Genomic DNA, 20473 nt, shown 5'->3' with positions numbered 1-20473 from the left:
AAAAAGCGTTTGTAAAAAAGAAGACTAAATGGACCACAAACCTTGTATTAAGTTATTTCTCATAACTTATCCAATGGAAAAGAAGATGTCTAATTGTACAGAAATCTTTGATTCTACTTTCTAATGATCTTGTGGTTCCAGTCAGGACCTGCATGTGATGTTACAAAGGCTAGGTCCCTTTTTTCATGAACAGCATATGCTATGTGCTAACTTAGCAGGATGACCAAACCTTTGTTCATTCCCCAACTGGCAATGGGCAAGAGATACAGTACAACCTCGACAGCTCTCTGACTTATTTCAGAGCTTAAATAAAATGTAACAGTGCATTCTAATTTTAAGAAAGGCACATTCTAATGTCTGTTTGCTGCAAGCGTTGCATCAACACAATATGTAATTTTCACATGGCCTCTGCATAAATCAATATATTGAAAGGTGTACATGCAATATTATTCCTACAGTATGGCAGCCTATTGGTTTTTCAAGATAATAGTGCTCTGAATGCAACAATGGCAGGATTCTTCCAATTAAATTTGGTCAGTTCCACTCCTAAAAATATTTTCCTCTTTTGTAGTACGGTGCACATATTTTGCTATTCATTTCATCTTCATGCTAAAAGAAAGTCTTTGCCAAGCAGCCAAGCAAAGAAAGATATTTGCATATCACTGAATAGTGTCGTCAAACAATGTAAACCAATGGCTCTTGATCTTTAGTGTCTTTGTTAGTAGCCAAGGATCTGAGGCTCAACATATTCTCGACCACATAAAAACAGAGCATTGTGAACACAAGCATGCACTGAGATGAATGTAGAATTATCTAGAGACCTCATATGAGGGTGAACAACCACCCCTTAAATATCAGTGCTGCTTTTAGCCACGTTTGTCTTGTAATAGACAAAATATGCTGAATGTTTAGCCTTCTGGCTTTATTTTGGGGGGTAGATAGTTTGTGACTACAGACAAAAGTAGATATGTTGGTATTCTCTGTTAAAGGAACAGTCTGACTCTGGGCAGGTTAGCTTGTAAAATAGCAAAGTGCAAATATGTTTTGCAATTAATATAGTCCAGATAAACAATAGTTGTTATTTTTTGCATTTTATTTTTAGTCTTAGTTAATCTTTTAGTTTAATGATTGTACTTTTTCTGCACATGAACAAAGGCTGTAATTGCAACACCTCAAGTCAAATATGCATGTTTTTGTCTTACTTTATGTCTGTGGAGGCACACCCAAGCGATTCCCCGGTTGTTTTTTCCTTCACTGTGCTCCCAGTGACCCACAGTATGTCTCTTTATCTTTCATCCACACATTTGCAATAATGAGGAGAAGATGGATAAAAGTTTTTTGGGTTGTGGCATGATCCTCCATGCAACAGATTGACCACAATGGCTACGCAGTTAGGGTTATCAGTGGTTATTGGTTTTGCAAGCTACTTTTTTATTTTCATGTGAACACATTTTCCTAACAAATGAGTGTGTGTGGATAGAAAAATATCTGTTTGTGTGGTTGTAGGTCTTCCTCTCTGTATACCTGCTACCCATCAACTGTACTTTCTGGAAACTATACCATATACCAGACTGACATTTTTTCAGTGACTTTTCACGTTTGCATTTGTGCATGTATTTGTTTGTGCTGTTCCATACAGACTGCATTATTGCTCTATCAGCAGTTGAATGTCTACTTCTTATAGTAACCCAAGGACAGTAAAGCAAATAAAAAAAGCAAAATGTCAGCTTTTTTTTATTTTCACTCACAAACATCTCTTCATTTGAGGTGATGACATTGTATGAATAGTGTGTGCTCAGCAAAGGTTTTGATGGACATGGAAAATGAAAATTTCCAGAGTGCAGTAGATTAAAGACTGTGGGATGGAGAGGGTAGACTTCTTGTTGGTTTGCAAAATCTTTAAATAGGGTCTGATATTTTAAACATACTCTTCTGTTCAAGTGGGAGCAAGAACTACTAAGGATCTACAAAGAGAGGAGGTTTGACCGCACTGCTCACTAGTCTCATATTATGCAAGTGCTGCATTTTAAAACTTCCATTGATTGTTGCTGTAGTCACATAAAAATCAAAACTGTTGCACTTTTTTAGTTCAAAGTGCCTGCATCTAAACCGCATGTATGCAGAGTTATTTTCCTTTAATTATTCTATTTCACTGACAGATAATTAATTAAGGGAAGTCTAAATCAGGTCTCAGAGGTGCAAATTGTAATCATGGTCACAAACTGCATCACATCTGCCAATGGGGGTCATCAATTGATGAAACAAGCGGGACCCACATCATTCACAAAAATCAGAGCCAAAATACTGAGGCCACCAAATCAAACACCCTCCATTACTTAGTTACACCTTGAAATTCTGTCCATAGATATTAGAGCTGGTGATGAAGGGCAGCCTGGTTGAGTCTAGTATCTGACCTACTGTGGGAACTGAAAACCAAACTCTTGTTATGACCAAATGGTCTGTAACAATAGGCCTAGTACCCTATATTGACACTAGAGGACCCCCCAAGGTATGCAGTGGAATGCCTACTCCAAGTCAACAAAACAAAAAAATCTTGTAGTGAAAATAGGTTTATAAAACAGTTTGCAATGCAACTCCCCTTTCACAGCATATTATAAAAACTATTTTGGTGCATCATCAGCATACTTTAGCCTTCGTGTCCTAATATTTTTCCTTCTTTAGCATGAGATTAGATAGTTTGAACTTAGTTAATGCTTTTAATGCTGGTAATCATCACCAGAAAGGATGTGACTTCTCATTAAAAAACATGAATAATTTTTAACCACTGGCTATAACAATACTGTGCACTGTGTTTAAGGGCAATCAAGGATATGTCGTTAAATATTAACCAATTCCAATTTCAAACACACAAGGGGAAAAGGATTTAGAACTGCATAAATTACATTTTGACTCGGATGGAATGTCCATTTGCACTTACCTGAAAAACATGCTATTAATTAAGAAATTTGCAACACCTTTGTAATATGATTTCCTAATTTTACATTGTTAAAAGCATTGCCAACCAACACCTTCTTTTGTTTTCAATTTGTGATTCAGATCCATAAAAGATATCTAGTGTAACTGATCCACCAATTATACACGGCAATTGGGGTACTGCTATACTATAATGAACAAATTAGATATCTGCACTCAGTCACTTTTTCTAAAGTCTGCCTTTCTTTCTCTGCTCTCAACACTCAGGAAAATATGTGATGAAGCAAGTTTTAATTAATACATGAATTAGACAGAATAGCTTAAACCCCGTATACACTAGTCTTTTTAGCCCATACCATTCACATTTATTTAAAAAAAAAAGATCGGGAAAGGTTCAGTTTTACAATAAAGTGATTCCCTCCATTTTAAAATAATGTTTTTTTGAGGCAAATATTGATGTTTTATTTATGACACTGGGGAAAATGAGCCAGCTCAAGATTTTTTCTTAACCAGATAAAAGTGATGCTAAACTAATTCTGTGGTTACTTCTGGGAAATATTGTTACCATATTTTGGTTTACCATTGTTTTTAATACTATATCCCTGTGGCTACAGTCTGCTGCAGTCATATACGTGGGAGTGCTAGCTTTCACGCCTTAGTAGTTGTGCCGAATGAGAGAGGCTACATTGCCTCAGGTAAGGAAGCATGGTGGTGATTTCCTTTTTCTTAACAGTCTTATTGGCATAACTGTGCACAGATCTGTGAAGGCTTAGAATGACTATTTGAATGACTTTTCTCAGTCCAAAAACTTTAGTTAATGCGTAATATTTGTCTGGAGAAGATTCTGAAGGTGCAGCAGTTACATTTTTCACCACAATGAGTTTTTCTATTGTATTGACCTATTTTTCTTATCGACATCCTGTACTAATCAACTTTGACATGATAGACAATGGTCTGAAAAGCCCCTTAGATGATGTTAATACGAGATAATACTGTATTATTTGCTGTGGAAATTAATTTGTCACAGCAAAGGGTGATTTTTTGCTAGTAGTAGTAATGATAACAACAATAATAGTAATTTCAAAATCAATGAAGGAAAATGTAATTAAATTATTCAATTTAAAATGAAAGAGCGGATGACACTGTTAGACCGATACATGGCATTATAAGGAGTAAGATGGCAAGTAGGATTACTTTGACAGTCTCAAGCACTTTGAAAGTCCTGTGGTTTGCTCATTTAATAAAAACTGATTTATGAATCAATTATGAATCTTATTTTCTTGTTTTGTAAAGTGGGTTTTAATACATCACCAATTAAGAGTAGTATAATTATTATTTACTGCTTATAAAGAGCATGATCTCAATAGCCTACACAGTAACATATTTCAATTAAATAGTTTTACAGCAGTTTTCATCACATGAAACTTCTGTTCCTCGATCGTCCCTTTCCTTCAGCAGTCTTTAAAGTGATCTTCAAGTTGTGTCACTTAATGTCAAGTCTTGTAAGGCTGATAATTTGTAAGGTAATTTAGATTCAAAGCACTGCCAACACCTTTCAGGGGTAAAATGAGAAAGGAGATTGCAATGGACTCTGTCCCTTTTCCCAGGGACAGTAAATCTATGCTGAGGGTACTGGAACTGTCTTTGATCACAACTAGTGTTCAGAATATAACACGTCTTCGTTCCTCACAGATCTGTTATAGTTAACGTAATTTTCATACTCTAATATGAAAATTTGGAATGCAAGATACACAAGAAAACCACACGGTTTTATGTTTCAAGGGCTGAACATAATTAAGTACATTTCAAACATTCCTTCTTGCTCAATTCTGATGTTTAGAATTATGGTTCAATAGTTTCTTCTTTCACACAATACACACATGTTGTCAATATGAGATAACTGTGGTGTTATCATTTGTAAATGTATTATTTGTAACAATTTTTTGTTTGTAGTGCATTTTTGTATTGCTTATGACACATTAAACGTAGGCCATAGTGGTGTTTTGGGCAAAATGCTCGTAGAACAGGCAGAGCAGGATGGTCAAAATGAAAATACTTATTTGCTGATATGTAGGAATATTTACCATGTTTTCCATCTTAGCATATAAGCATGTGTCAGTTGTTGCACTTGGTTTGGTAGGTATTTAGTAATGTGATTAGACTGAATTGGATAAAAATGTGAATCAAACTAAAGTTAGTTCCTGAGGGAAACATTAATGTTTTTGTCATATTTCATGGCAATCCATTTAACAGATTTCAAGAAATGTCACTCAGAATCCCAAATGTCAGCTTTGTGATGATGTTGCATTAGAAATCAGTGGACTGGAAACCATGAATGTCTGTAAATCTCTATATAGGAGATGTTTGAGTATCTCTTAAATACATAAAAATGTGTATCTCCTGGTCACTGAAGTTAATAACAGATCATTTAACTTCTGTGAATTGCGAGGTGGGTTTTCCATGGATTGGACTTGTTTGTCCAGCACATCCTACAGATGTTTGATTTGAGGTCAAGTCAACACCTCAAACTTATTTTTCTCCTCAAATCATTTCTGAGCCATTTTTGCTTTGTGGTACATTATCCTATTGAAAGAGGCCACGGCCATCAGGGAATACAATTTCCATAAAAGGATGTACATCATCTGCAACAGTGCTTAGGTAGGTTGTAAATTTCAAAATAACATCCACCTTGATGCCAGGACAGAAGGCTTCCCAGCAGAACACTGCCCAAAGCAATACACTGCCTCTGGCCATTCAACTTTTCCCCATAGTGCATCCTGGTGCTAGATGTTCTCCAGGTAAGTGATGCACACACACCTAGCCATCCATATGATATAAAAAAAAATGTGAGTCATCAGACCAGGCCACCTTTTTCCATTGCTCCGTGATCAAGTTCTGATGCTCAAGTCATTTTTGGCAGTAGACCGAGGTCAATATGGTCACACGGATTGGTCTGCAGTTATGCAGCCCCATTCACAAAAAACTGTGATGAACTGTGTAGTCTGATATCTTTCTATCAGAACCAACATTAACTTCTTTTGGTTTTTTTAAAGCCATGTTGTCAAACTATACTGAGTACTCTTCCTTTGTGGAAATTGGCTCATCAAAAATGGATCACGATCACCTCAACAAAAGAAAAACAGAACTATATACCACAGACAAAATATCTCATTTTTCGTGTACAATAAATTGCAATGAATACCTCAGTGTGTTAATGCATAATACTGCATCTTTTCATGTGCTAAACATATATGTATCCTCTTTTCCTTTTTTTGGGACGTCCCAGTAGTGTGAAAATGGCAAGTTTTTGTTGTGTGACATAACATCATGTCTGATACTTGGAATTCTGATGTGCTTGCACATTTTGTGAAAAAAAAAATCCATTTTATTTTATGGTTTCTCTGCATCAGAGATACCCTGACTGCGATTATAAAAGCAATTTCACCTCCCGTGTCTAAAAACCCTCAAAGAGTAATTAGCCAGAGACTCCCACCAGCACCCAATTATCTCATCAATTAAGTTTCTAAAAGCAAGTGAGAACTTAATTAGGGAAGTATCTATATTGGTAAGATGATCAAACCCAAAGCTGTCAATCCCATAAGAGGTGACCAAAGGTCTGGACCACCATTGTGTCTTTCTCACCCTAATGAAATCCCTTTCTAAATTCAGCAGTGTTCCCACTGCAACTCAAATAAGCCTCAGTACCTTACTAGCAATGTCAATGAAACCCTCAACCAAATTTCATCGATATATATACATAAATATATGCTTAGCTATACTTTTAATTTGTACTTTGAACTCATGTTAACCTTAAATCAATGTGTGCCTTATCTATATCAACCTTTACCTGATATGCTATGAATGTTCTGGTTTGGAAATTAGCCTGTGCAAACTGAATATAAGGGCCAAGGCTAGATCAATGAGCCTTGAATAAATTGGCAGTTTTTTTTCAGTGGAAATAATCAGTTCCATATCTCCTCACCTCAGTGGTGGTATAAATGAGAGGTTTGGTGATAAGACACAATTTTCATTGCCTTTTGACCTTTTAATTATAAGTGTATAACTTTGTAGGACTGAAGGATATAGACATTTAACACTGAATTATGTTTAAAAGTTGACCTTTCTTCTTGGAAAGGGAATTGAGCATGGTGCATCCTGTATATATAAATTAAGTTTGTTTGTGTAAAAAAAATTCTTTGATGTCTGTCTTATGTGTCTCATTAGTTTTAAAGTGAATCGAATTAAAAGCTAAAACTGAATGCAATTCTTTGACTGCAGTTGCCAAAGCAGGTAGCAGTTTTGTGTTGCTATTGCAGACTTAACCCCTTTTTTTAACCTACAGTATATGTATCTCCTAATTTGGACTCATAATTTGGACAATATCAGAACTTTTTAACGTCATGAATATCTTTAAAGGTTTAATGAAATACCACATATCTAGTGTTTTTGGGAAACATAATAGGGCCAATATTTCTTTCACATGATACAGAAGTAATCAAACAAGAATGTCAACAGTCCTGCGCAGCCCCATCAAAGTCCTACATATTTTTCATTTATAATAGACAGGGAATCAAAGAACCCACCCTTCGAACTCTGAGCCAGTTACACAATGTCTTCTGCTGCCCCCACTTCACTATCTGTGTGCCTTTCATCCCATCCTCTTGGAGAGGGACAGCGGATTCTCTTTCTTCTGCTCCTCGGCCTCTCTGTTTGATCTCTGTAATTCAGCTAATGAGGCTGGGCCTCTGGCAGGCAGCTGGCATGCACACTAAAGGCAGCAGCACTGAAATATGCCCCTAGATCTCAGTTAGCTGCACAGCGCCACCCCATCTGACTCAGCAGCCAACTCTGAAACATCCAGATACTCGTTGAACATGGTGGAAGAATCACATTTAATTACCTACCGTTGGAAAGTCAGCAGAATTTTGAAATAATCAAATGTAGGTCAGCTTGAGCTCAGCAGTAAAACAACAGGAAGCTATGAACAGAACCTATCAAGGTGATCTTGACAATTCTTTCTCTCTTGATTTTTTCGCACATTTATTCTTATGTCGCCTAGAGCAGAATATTTGTTTAAAATCATAAAATAGTTTACCTTAAAAATTATATGATACTGAAATTTTTATTCCCATTCAAGTTTGAAACATGACAGCACCGACTGCATTATTTGGGGAAAAAAAAAACCACAAGTTATTCTAGTGCAGAATATGAAATGTGCTACACAAATTCCTCTCTGGTGTTACAGATTCCCAGATATCTGAGTCAGCAATCACTGAGGCGAGTGCAAGCCTTTCAAAAATGCTAATCTATGATTCCTTCCAGATTAGTAGGACTCATGCAGAGCAGTAAAGGCAAAAATATAAGTAGCTGGTGGACATCCTACTTCTGTGGCCTAAGCGTCTAAGTAAATGGAAACCTGATGCTGCATCCTTTTATTGTTGGCCTTGAGAAAAGTACAGTCTGTGGGGATATTACAAAAACTGTGTATTGCAATTATCATAGAGGACGTTTATGACTATTCCTTGAACAATTTTAATAAATCTTAACTATTTGTCTCCTGGCAGTGCCCCACCTTAAAAACAGGTTCAGTGTTAGTGCTCACAAAACTGGGCAAAAAAACAACATATCTGAGGATATGAGGAAGATTCTCTCATGGTTGGTGTCATTGATGACTGATCTCACTGCTGTTTTAGCATTAGACCTGAGGTTTGTTCACTCAAACTGGAAGCTTCTTTCCTCTTGGAGTGAAAGTATACTGCTCCATTCCATGTTTGAAAGCCATGTCCTAGAGCCAGGCACAGATGGTGTGAAACAAGCCCTGAACTGTAGCGAAAAACCCAAGGCATCTACCTGAGGGCTCACAGGGTGGCATCATAGTTACACAAACTCAGTTTTTACACCACCATGTAGATCTGCTGTAACATGTAGCTTTTTACCCATCAACTGTAAAAGTCTGATGGGCTATTGTTGTGGATGGACGGTCGGTGCGAACACCTAAGCTTGTGAAAGCAATAAGTTCCAAATTGATACCATGGGTGTATCTACTATATCTACTTTTTTTTTTTTTCAAACTTTTCCATGACCACAGTCTCAGTGGTAAGACCAACACATCTGGCATAGGGCAGGGTCTACATGAGACAATGATTTGAATTTTGCATTCTAGTGATGGCGCTTTTGGGTCCATGGGTTAAAAAATTATTGTTTTCAGAGATACGATCGTGGACACAGACGGTTTTCAGGGGTTTAACCAGCTGTAGGACCTCCTGTGCAACTTTCAAATCATCATTAGACAAAATAATACACAGTTTTCTTAATGAAGTGGATCTGTGAGGTTATTTTGTACCATATACTGTATATAAAGCTCCTTTTTTTCCACCACAGTGTATGGCCTTATGCATGCTGCCACAAACAGTCCAATAGCTATGTTTCTAGCATCAGCCTGGTCCACTTAATGCTGTGATAAGACGTTTTTGTAGTTGCCACAGCAACTGCCACACATGTGATATTAATGATGCAGGCTCAACTGTGATAAGCTGTGATCCATTACATCACTAATAATTATTCAAATATGTTGTTTAACATATCTGTACTGCAAGTATTTAGACATGAAATAATGAATATGATGGGCCTGAGTTAATATTAATCGTCATAATTCATATTGCTTGTCACAGTATATATATTTTTACATTGCATTCATATTTGAAGAAAAGAAGGAAACAGAAATTGATTGCAATGTTTTCACATACATTCCAAAGTTGGACAAAGATTTAATTAATGAAGTCATTCATTTGTTTAATCAGTCGTGACACAGAGGTTTATATTTACATATTTATTCAAGGGAGAAAACATTATGTCTGAGCCCTTAGCACAAATGTCATCAAAATAATTTGAAATTCCGATTCTCTGCATGAGAGACATCACCAAAGGGAGTAAAACAGGAGAAGGGAACACAGAATAGATAATCTGGGAAAGCATTTAACCAGCAACTTGCTGCAAGTCTCAGGTGGTGTATCCGCTTTGTTAGGGGGAGACATATCGTAGGTATGTGATTGTGTAAATATTCCCTAAAGAACAGATCAGCAAGACAGAATGGAGTACATAATGAGAAAGTGTGTAAATGCTCATTTGTGAACTCCCTGTATATTGCTCAAATGTATAAATTGCATGAAGTGAAATCTGAAGTTATGTTAAGTATGTTTGCCAGAAGGACGTTCTAGCTCAGTATAAAGATATCAGCTACTCCCAGCCAAAAAGTCATTCAGAGTCAGAGTTGCCATTTTGATATACTGCAGTGTCCTTGTCACAGTACTTTCTTGACTGTAATTCCATCATTTGCATCATTTCACATAAGTTTCTAAGAATATCATGTTTAATTTGTATTTGAACCTATGGGACAAATTATAAGTCCTATATAAAGGGAAGTGTGGAAGTGTTTCTGCAGACCTACTTATTCATAAAGTTTGTTTCATAAAATAATAAATCTGTTATAGTTGCAACCTGCCTTTGTTGCAAAAACTTTTTGCCACATTATATAACCTTTTATTATAACCTTCATTTGGTGACTTTTTGCTCCTATGTTGTTCGTTTCTATTTGCTTATTTAAGAGAGATGATTTATGTAAATGTTGTATTTCTTAAAAATACAACATTTTTAAGATGCAAATGATTCAATATATGGACTTCTATATGAACTCCAAATTTGCATGCCATGTCCCTGCTTAGACTTAGATATTTCACAGTGGCTTTTGTGATCATGTGACTTTTCTTTCCATGCAAAAATGGGGGTTAGGTCGCAGGCATAACAACTCTGTTATAGGCCCGGGAGCCACCGGCGCCACATTGAAGAAGAGTAAACACAGCTTCTCACATTTGCTCTTGCTCTCTTATTCTCACACTCCCTCATACACACATAGTAAGTACAAAAATAGCATAGCATATAGCAATAATCATAGCATCATTCCTGCTTTTGATCAGCACCACAGACAACCACGAGAGTGAGATCTCTGGGGAATCAGGCTTTAGCTATAAACGCAAACCATCCTCTTCAACTAGGCTACCACAGACCCAAAACAGATTGAGTCTTGCTAAAGTAAGGTAAAGAAAATTGTAATGTCTATAAGCATGGAATAAAGAAAGAGAGGCCCACAGTACCTCACAAATTAACTGGATGTGTCACTGTATGAGAAGTACACTCATTTGAAGAACTGCTCATTTACCAATCATTTTCAGTGAATGATTGGTGAATATTTTTTTTTGCTTGCTACATATAATTAGAAATGTTGCAACATAAACTAACTACAGATTGTCCGATTGAGTTGGGTAAAACGCACATGGATTGGGTTTGATTGCTCTTGAAATTTGAAACATGAAACAGCAAAACTAATAGTATCTGAATCTGCTTTGTGTCATAATAGAAAAAAGTTTCTATTTTACTTCATGTTGGTTTTTCCCCATGTCATCCTTTTAATTTGTGAGCATTTAGGGCTCAGTTTACTTCTTGTCTTTTTTTGTGTTTTTTCTTTGCTTACCTGCTCCACCCTGTCTTACCAGAGTCTTATTTTCCTGTCAGCTCTTTGTGTAGGAAAATATATATATTCCATTTCTTTCTCTTACTTTATTTAGCAAACACTCTTAACATTGTTCCCTTTGTCTGTTGGTGACAACTTCACCCTACAACATAACATTTTCTTTAAAAAAAAGAACATTTTCTTTTCTTTAAAAAAACAAAAAAAAAGATCGCTAGCCTGTTTTGCTAAACTGAGATGTACCCCGCAGAGCTGCTTGCATGACTATATGCTGATTCTTGATGAAGTTCTAATCTAATCTAATAGGCCATGTTGTGCACTCTCTACTTGAACTGTACAGGAGAACTTGTCCTTGTAACTGTGCATATGGGTCTCTGCAAGCATGTTACTGATAGGCTTAGTATTTCTTTACATTTATCATGCTCAGTGGTGACAGTCTCTTTAATGCAAGTTCTGAAATTTAATTAATCTGAAATGATTGAGTTTGGGGTGACAGCACATTGCACAATTGTGGGTATGTGGGCGTGAAGACCCAACCATACATAGCTCCACAATAATGAGTTGCAGCAGGCTATCAGTGGGTGTGGTGTTAAAGTGCTGAGCAGGGAAAGTGAAGGTGAGCCCCACTGGACTCATTTGAGAGGAATGTGGTGCTGAGAGCAGCTCAGAAGCCACACAAAAAATCACAATTACACGTAATTACAGCTTGAAAACTCTGGGCAAAGGGGCTCTTTATCTGCCTGTATTGGCTCAGCACTCCACTGTGCCTCTAATTGCTACTCTACTACTTGCATATCTTTTTCCGCGCCACTTGCGATATATTGTTCAGGCATGCACAAGGCACACCTTCCTCATACCTTACAGCTTTGAAAAGCAGTGAAGCAGCTTTGAAAATGTATATCTTTGTAAATTGTTTTCTTTCTCATAACTGAAAACAGAATTTTTAATATCTGCCATATTTGTACATGGTGTATGCACCATGTACAAATATGTAAACTCATGAACAACCCTAGACAGAGCACTGTCTTGTATTTAAATATATACACCAACTTTACTGTGTATGTGCCTATACTGCCATGACAAGTGCTTTGATATCAACAACAAGCTTTTGTTAAATATTTTGTTCTTTTCATGCCTCTAAATTCAGATAAAACTAAGGGTATTGCACTCATCCCTAAAAATCTCCCCAAAAAGCCTTCACTTGACCCAAAATGCTGCTGCATTTCTAGTTCGTACTAGCTTTCTGGTACGGACTAGAAAGAGAGGACATATTTTTCCCATATTGGCTTCTCTTCAATCAATAATCAGGCCCCATCTTATTTTAAAGATTGCATAGAACCTTATCACCCCTATAGAGTACATTACTGTCAGATTGGTGGCTTACTGAAGGCCTCTCTTCACAGTTCCCAGTTTGGATCTGGACGGCAGACACTCTCTCTAAGTTTAGGCTTAAAACTTCCCTTTTTGTTAAAGCATATAGTGAGGGCTGGATCAGGTGACTCTGAATCCTCCCTTAGTTATGCTGCAATAGGTCTAGGCTGCTGGGGGCTTCCTATGATGCATTGAGTGCTTCTTCTTCAATCACCTTTTTTACTATGTGTTTATACTGAACTCTGGATTCTATCATTAGTTATTATTTATTTATGGCTCTTTTCCACTGCGCATCTTTTTTCCTGTCTTCCTCCCCTCCCTCCCAACTTGTGGCATCAGATGGCTACTCTTCCCTGAGCCTGAATCTGCATGAGGTTTCTTCCTGTTCAAAGTGAGTTTTTCCTTTCCGCTGTTCCCAAGTGCTTGTTCCCAGGGGAATGTTCTATTACTGGGGTTTCTCTGTATACCTTTCAATATGAGGTGCATAGAGGTGACTGTTGCTGTGATTTGGCGCTATATGAAATGAATTTAATGAGTTAATTGAAGGAGGGTTACCACCAAATCCACCCCTGAATTGGGACACATTCATGAAATGGATCTCCATGGCCATGCAACTTTACGCAAGTCTTACAACAACTATTGCAATGCAAAGCATTGGATACCTATGGTATTAAGCACATTACCATTGGAGCTTATAACAAAGGAGACGTGTTCTCTGGAGTGTTCACGCATCTCCTCTGGCATCTGGGAGTTCGATGGACAACTGTGGCTTTAGCAGTTACCAGGAGAATGGTAATTGTCTGGCTGCACTGTGCCAAGGGTAGATTTGGCACAGTTATTAGAGCAAACTGTCTGACATTCTCATGCAACACAAAATTAATATAACTAAGGTATTTTTGCAAGATATTTTGCAAAAGCATAATTCAGCCAACACACTATATTTAGCTCTGATGTCTAACATTCTAAAATTAATAGAATAGAATAGCCCATTATTGTCATTGTACCTGTACAATGAAATTGTGAAAAAGTAAGTCTCCTTCAAGCCAGATTAAGATTATAATGAAGTCCTTATGTGTAAGGTTTAAATTTCCAGTTTATAAAATTGCACTTGTTGGACAGTCCTTACTTTTTAGAACAGTCTGTCATTTTTCTTGCTTGTCTTGGCTTTCTTACATCTTTCTCGGTCTCTAGTGTTGCACATTAAAAAAGAAAATCTCTCCCTGGGAAATAATGCTGTATTACCCAAGAAGCAATAGGTTTAACGAGCAGACACATTTTGGTCATATTTGTTGTTAGTCCATTTATGCCTGCTCCTTTTTCATACCACTAGCTAGATGTTGAGTAGAGCTACTAGACATTATTTACATCTGCCCCATGAAAGCATCACAGGATGAGGAAAAAAAACAGCACGTGATGGGGCTGTAAAGCAGCTGTGGAATGTGATTTTTTTCCTTAATACTGGACAAATACCTCCATGCAAAAAAGTCAACAGTAGCCCGCATAACTTGGTTCTGGATTGTTCAGGTTTACTTTAATCCCTACCCATGGTGCTGTTCAGATATCAATCTCTGTTCAGATATCTCAGCAATCTCTTTACTTCTTTGACCTGTAACTATTACTTTATGGCTCAAAAGTAACTTTCAAAATAATGATCCAGGATGTGTGATTTTTAGGTCTTTATCTGAATTATATTTGTGTGGAATGTGTTACCAATTTAAACTGAGCAGCAACGCTGTAGGCCTGCAAAATGGTGATCAGCTCTCAGCTCATATGTTATACAGCGACTCTTTGAATGGCTGTCACAATTAATCCCCATAAAAGATATTATGGCTTATCATTTAAAATAAATTACAAATTGAATGATGGTGAAACATATAGGGGAGACAGCTTATTAAATAATATGTCCTGTACGCTGTCACAGGTTATCATTATCTCAGTTGGTAGCTAAACTTTAAGTTGCTGGTCTAATACGCACCAGTAATGTGCTGCTTTTTGTTAAAACTGTAATAGAAGTTGAAGTAAATGGAAATGTTTAAGACATATAGGTTTACCGAAACTAGCTATTACAGTGCAGTTCTGTAAATTATGCTATCATAACCAGTACAATAAAGCAAAATTTGATTTAGATTTTGCCCTTCCATTTTTCCATCTATCCATCAATCTTCTACTGCTTATCCTGCTCCTATTCCCAAGCCACCTCTTGTAGCTTTTCTGGTGTCCCTTAGCTGGCTAGGTGTTCTTTGCCATTGGGAACACCAAGCCATCTGACACCTGTAATCTCTCCTGTGTGTCCTGGATTTACCCCAGGGACTCCTCCCAGCTGGGCATTATTGAAACACCTCACCTCAGAAAGGTAAACCATGCAGCCAGGCTTTGGTTGTCCAGAGAAAAAACTGGAAGCATGGTGCTTGTAGAGCCTATGCTGTAGTGGGCAACATTCTTGTTTGCATACTTTTGTGCAGTTATCTGTATTGCTTTGTCATCACTGAAACGGAACTATTATGTTGGACTTGGAGCAAATAAATATTCAAAAACAGTTACTATTAATGAAATGTATGACAGAACGAAGACTTTCAGAACAGATGGGGTTTATACTCGGATTCTCAGAGCAACTGAAATAAGAAATCTGCATATGCCTACCTTGGCATAATGCTAGGTATTGCAGTTGTATTGTGAGCAAACTAAATAATATCACAGAGTATTGGTTTATGTTTGATGGATTAATATTATTATAATATTATTTAAACAGTATTATTACTTTTATTATTTGTTATTTTATATTTTGATTTTTCCTATATATTTATATTTTTATTATTACTAATTGCAGTGTAAATACATTAAGCAGACCTAGTTTTTGCAGTCTGAATTTCTTCATGGCACAATTACTTTCCAGGGAAGGTGCATGCTTTGGTTATAGTGCAATATAGTAATGTAATCCAAACTGTAGGCACAACCTGGCATTAGAGGATCATACTTTGGACAACTGGATTGATACATTTATGTCTATGTAAGCTAGCCTACAGTACTAATCTTAGTTTAAAAAAGCTAAAAACTTACTCCTTTATGCTTAGGCTTGCTACCTGATTGTTATTTTTTCAAACTACAGCATGTACTGTATGTTTATTAAGTTTCTTTTTAATTTTAATTAATTTTATTGACAGGCATGCTGCAATGCTGCCTGGAAACTATTCAGTTCAAATCAGTTTTGTTTATACACCGTGTTCCAAATTATTATGCAAATGATATTTTTATCTGATTTTCCTAAATAGTCGATTCAAAACACAGTCAGCATAATTTTCGAGTCATCAACCATTTGAGTATAATTCATATGTTACTGTACAAAACTCCCAATGAAAACAGTATGTTTTTCAAAAATAAAAAACTTAAAATGCACTGTTCCAAATTATTACGCACACAGAGTTTCAAAACATTTTATAGGTTGTAGAGAATTGAAAATGGTCATTTGTTGAATTTGCAGCATTAGTAGATCAATTTTACTGAAATCAAAAGCTATTTCAATCAAAAACATCTTAACAGGTCAAGTTACATATTAACATAGGACCTCTTATTTGAAAGCAGTTTTACAATTCTTGCATCCATGGAACTTGTGAGTTTTTGGAAAGTTTCTACTTGAATGTCTTTGCAGGATGTCAGAATAGCCTCCCAGAGCTGCTGTGTGGATGTGAACTGCCTCCCACCCTCATAGTTTTTTGTTTCAGGATGCTCCAAAGGTTCTCAATAGGATTGAGGTCAGGGAAGAATGGGGGCCAACCATGAGTTTCTCTCCTTTTGTGCCGATAGCAGCCAGTGATGCAGAGGTATTCCTTGCAGCATGAGATGGTGCATTGCCTTGAATGAAGATGGTTTTGTTGCAGAAGGCACAGTTCTTCTCTTTCTACCATGGATGAAAGTGGTCAGTCAGAAACTCCACATACTTTGCAGAGGTCATTTTCACACCTTCAGGGACCCTAAAGGGGCTGACAGTTCTCTCCCCGTGATTCCGGCTCAAAACATGATTCCACCACCTCCTTGCTGACGTTGCAGCCTTGTTGGGACATGGTGGCCCTCCACCAACCATCCACCACTGCATCCATCTAGGCCATCCAGGGTTGCATTGCACTCATCAGTGAACAGGACTGTTTGAAAATTAGTCTTCATGTAGTTCTGGGCCCACTGCAGCCGTTTCTGCTTGTGAGCATTGGTTAGGGGTGGCCAAATATAAGGTTTATGCACAACTGCAAGTCTCTGGAGGATCCTACACCTTGATGTTCGCAGGGCTCCAGAAGCACCAACAGCTTCAAATATCTGTTTGCAGCTTTGTAATGGCCTTTTAGCAGCTGCTCTCTTAATCTGATGTATTTGTCTGGCAGAAACCTTCCTCATTGTGCCTTTATCTGCACAAACCCATGTGTGTTCTGACTCAGCCACAAATCTCTTAACATTATGGTGATCACGCTTAAGTTTTCATGAAATATCTAAGGTTTTCATTACGTGTCCAAGGCATTCACCTATTTCACGCTTTTCAGCAGCAGAGAGATCCTTTTTCCTTCCTATATTGCTTGAAAATGGTGGTCTGCTTAATAATGTGGAACATCCTTCTTTAGTAGATTTTCCTTTAATTGGGCTCACCTGGCAAACTGATGATCATAGGTGTCCGACATTTATTTCAGTCGTCCAAAGAGCCCTGAGACACAATTCCATCCGTGGGTTTAATTGAAAAACAACTTATTTAATCTTTATGACACTTAAACACAATTTGCATAATAATTTGGAACGCGGTGTATATCGCCAAATTACAACAACAGTCACCCAAAGCACTTTATATTGTGAGGTAAAGGCTCTAGAATAATACAGAGAAAGCCCCAACAATCACACAGTCCCCTATGAGCAAGCATAGGGATGGGCAGCCATGTGTGGGCGAACAGTTAGATTTGAGGGGACATCTAACAGTGTCACAGCACTAGAGTAATACAGTAATTACTGTTAAGTCACATTTAACTACATTTAACTACATACCATAGTTTATGATAATCCAGTCCAAAGTTTAAAAGAGACAGAAATAAAACAGTATATGTGGTTCTGTGTATATGCAAGATACTAGATACAAGAAATGTACTTTCTTTTTTAAATCATTTATATCTGACTTATTGCTTTTCTCATTTATTTGATGTTTTTCTTTCTCTTGGTCTTGGTTGTCATTGTTTTCCCTGTGCCTAATGTTACCCCGACCCATTTGCTCCCTTCACAGCAAAATCCAATATTTGCAGATATGCTCCCTGGCTTAGCCTCTGTAAATATGTTTTCAAAATCCCATTTATGTGATTTTTTTTCTACTTGTGCACATGGAAAGCTTGTAATTAGATTGATTATTTTAATATAGCTAGACAAAATTAAAAGGAGCTCAGTTTTCTCATAAATCATGAACTGTGGTAAAGACTTTCCTATTTCTATGCTATAGATGTGAGCATCAGAAACAATATTTCAATTGAATACAGACTTAACATGCATGCGGTAGTGTTGAATGAATATTGTGCATGCCTTTGGTCTCTGTTTCTCTTCTGATCTAAGGCGTTAGTGACATAAATCCATCTGTTGCTTGATGGAAGAAAATGTAACTCTTGGAACCCTTTGCATATCATGTTTAATTGGCTTCAGTCTTCAAACAGCTTTACTTTAGATTACGTTTTATCAGATGGATAGTTTTTCTCTCATTTAATAACCCTGTTTCACATCACAAATGAGCAGGATCGCAAACTTGAACATTTTCAACTAAACAATAAAATAAAATTACATGATGTCCATCTATCATAATAAAATATACATTTTCAATGTTATAACCAGCTGAATCAAAGATAAAACATTATTACATTTAGATATTGGCAAGAACACTACAATACAGGACACAGTACACTATATTTAATAAAAAAGAATAATCAAAAATGCCTAAAATATATATATCAATCATTTTAACCCTGTTTTAGTTTTAACAAACAAGGGAAAGTCAAACTTTCAGAAAACTTTGAAACACCACCAATTACTCATGCAATAGAGAAGACATTTTGTCATCTGTGCAAACTCTTTAAATAACATGTTTTCCTAAAGAGAACTGGTTTGAAATTTTGTCCTCTTCCAATAACACAATTAGAAATGAGATGTCCTATTATAATGTGCTGGTCAGGAAAGATAGTTGAGCACAAAGTACACCTCGTGTTAGAAACGCTTATATAAGCAGTCTCCTCTTAATTTGTTTGGACCTTTATAAAAGTAAAAACATGATCAGTCATTATAATCCAAACCAGACCTAATATAAGAATCATGTACAATTAAAATTCCAGCCTATTTCAGGTGTCATTGGGCAAGAGCTGCCAAATTTAGCAATATTTTAATATTATATAGTAAAAATGCCTTCCACAGCCTTTCCCCAAGTTTAAAATTTGTATTTATTTATATATTTGTATATTTTAGGATTTTTAATTTTTAAATTGTCAATAATCAAATACTGTGTACTAACAGTTTAATTCATGATCTTGATACTCACACCACATACTGTGCTTGGTTCCAGGTCTCCTACGGGGAGTTTCCCATCTCCTTATCACTTTCACAGAGCTCAAGCAGGGGAGCTGGAAAATCTAATATTCCGCTTCATGGTTATGGAACAGACTTAGCCACTACTCATGGTTTAGCAGTTTTTAATTGCATCAGGGAAAACCATGCAATGTACATTTTGCTCCCTAACTCCAACCCATTGAGCGTAATGTATATATTAGTGTAGGCAGGTGGGGGAGTCTGTGCAGCCACAGCTGTCAGCATTACTGCAAGGTATGAGACACTGGTGGATCCCCACAGGCATAGAGATCTCATGCAAAGAGTTGCTTGCTTTACTGCATACCATCTCCTCTTTTCAGACTTGAGTTGCTATGATTTTAAGCTGAAACAATGAACAGATTTTAAATACAAATATGAGAACTCATTAACAGTTACATAATGATATATATTTTTTGTTGGAGATGTTTACATACTGTAATGACGTACAAAATTAGGTACCGTGTAAAAGCACCTAAAAGTTTTTATTCCACTATCTGAACATGCATGCCTTTAAAAGGGTACATGTAAAAATAAAGAAATAAAAAATTCAGCATATTCCAATTCAGTAACAGCTGTGCTCTCTTCACCACTTTACAGTAAAAGGTGAGCTAATGTGCACCCACACTTCTTGAAACAGCATTATGGCCCTCAAGAGGTTAGTGATCTTTTTTTTTAAGATGGTTATCCATTTATATGCCTGGGTCAAGTGCTACTTTGAATTTATTTCTAACCTCTGCTTAGAACAATTTACCCAGGTTGAGGGCACATTTAGAAAGGGAAATGGGTCATATTAAAGCAACAAATAGGAGTTTTAACATCAGTTGAATAGGGTTTTCTAAGTCATGTTCTGGAGTGGGCACACTGAGGCCTTAGGTTGGGATAATTTATGCTTCTCTTTCCGTAATTACATCATGAAGTCTCCACAAATGGGATTAAGAATTGCCACTAATGGGCAATACCTAGTATGTACTGCTACCTAAATGAACCACCAACAGCTACATTAAGATACTAGGGATAGGGCATCCTGTATAAGGACTGCCTTTACAAGAATGACACCAA

This window comes from Pelmatolapia mariae, linkage group LG1, assembly GCF_036321145.2.
Source record: "Pelmatolapia mariae isolate MD_Pm_ZW linkage group LG1, Pm_UMD_F_2, whole genome shotgun sequence".
Taxonomy (NCBI): domain Eukaryota; kingdom Metazoa; phylum Chordata; class Actinopteri; order Cichliformes; family Cichlidae; genus Pelmatolapia; species Pelmatolapia mariae.
This window is presented reverse-complemented; position numbering follows the sequence as displayed.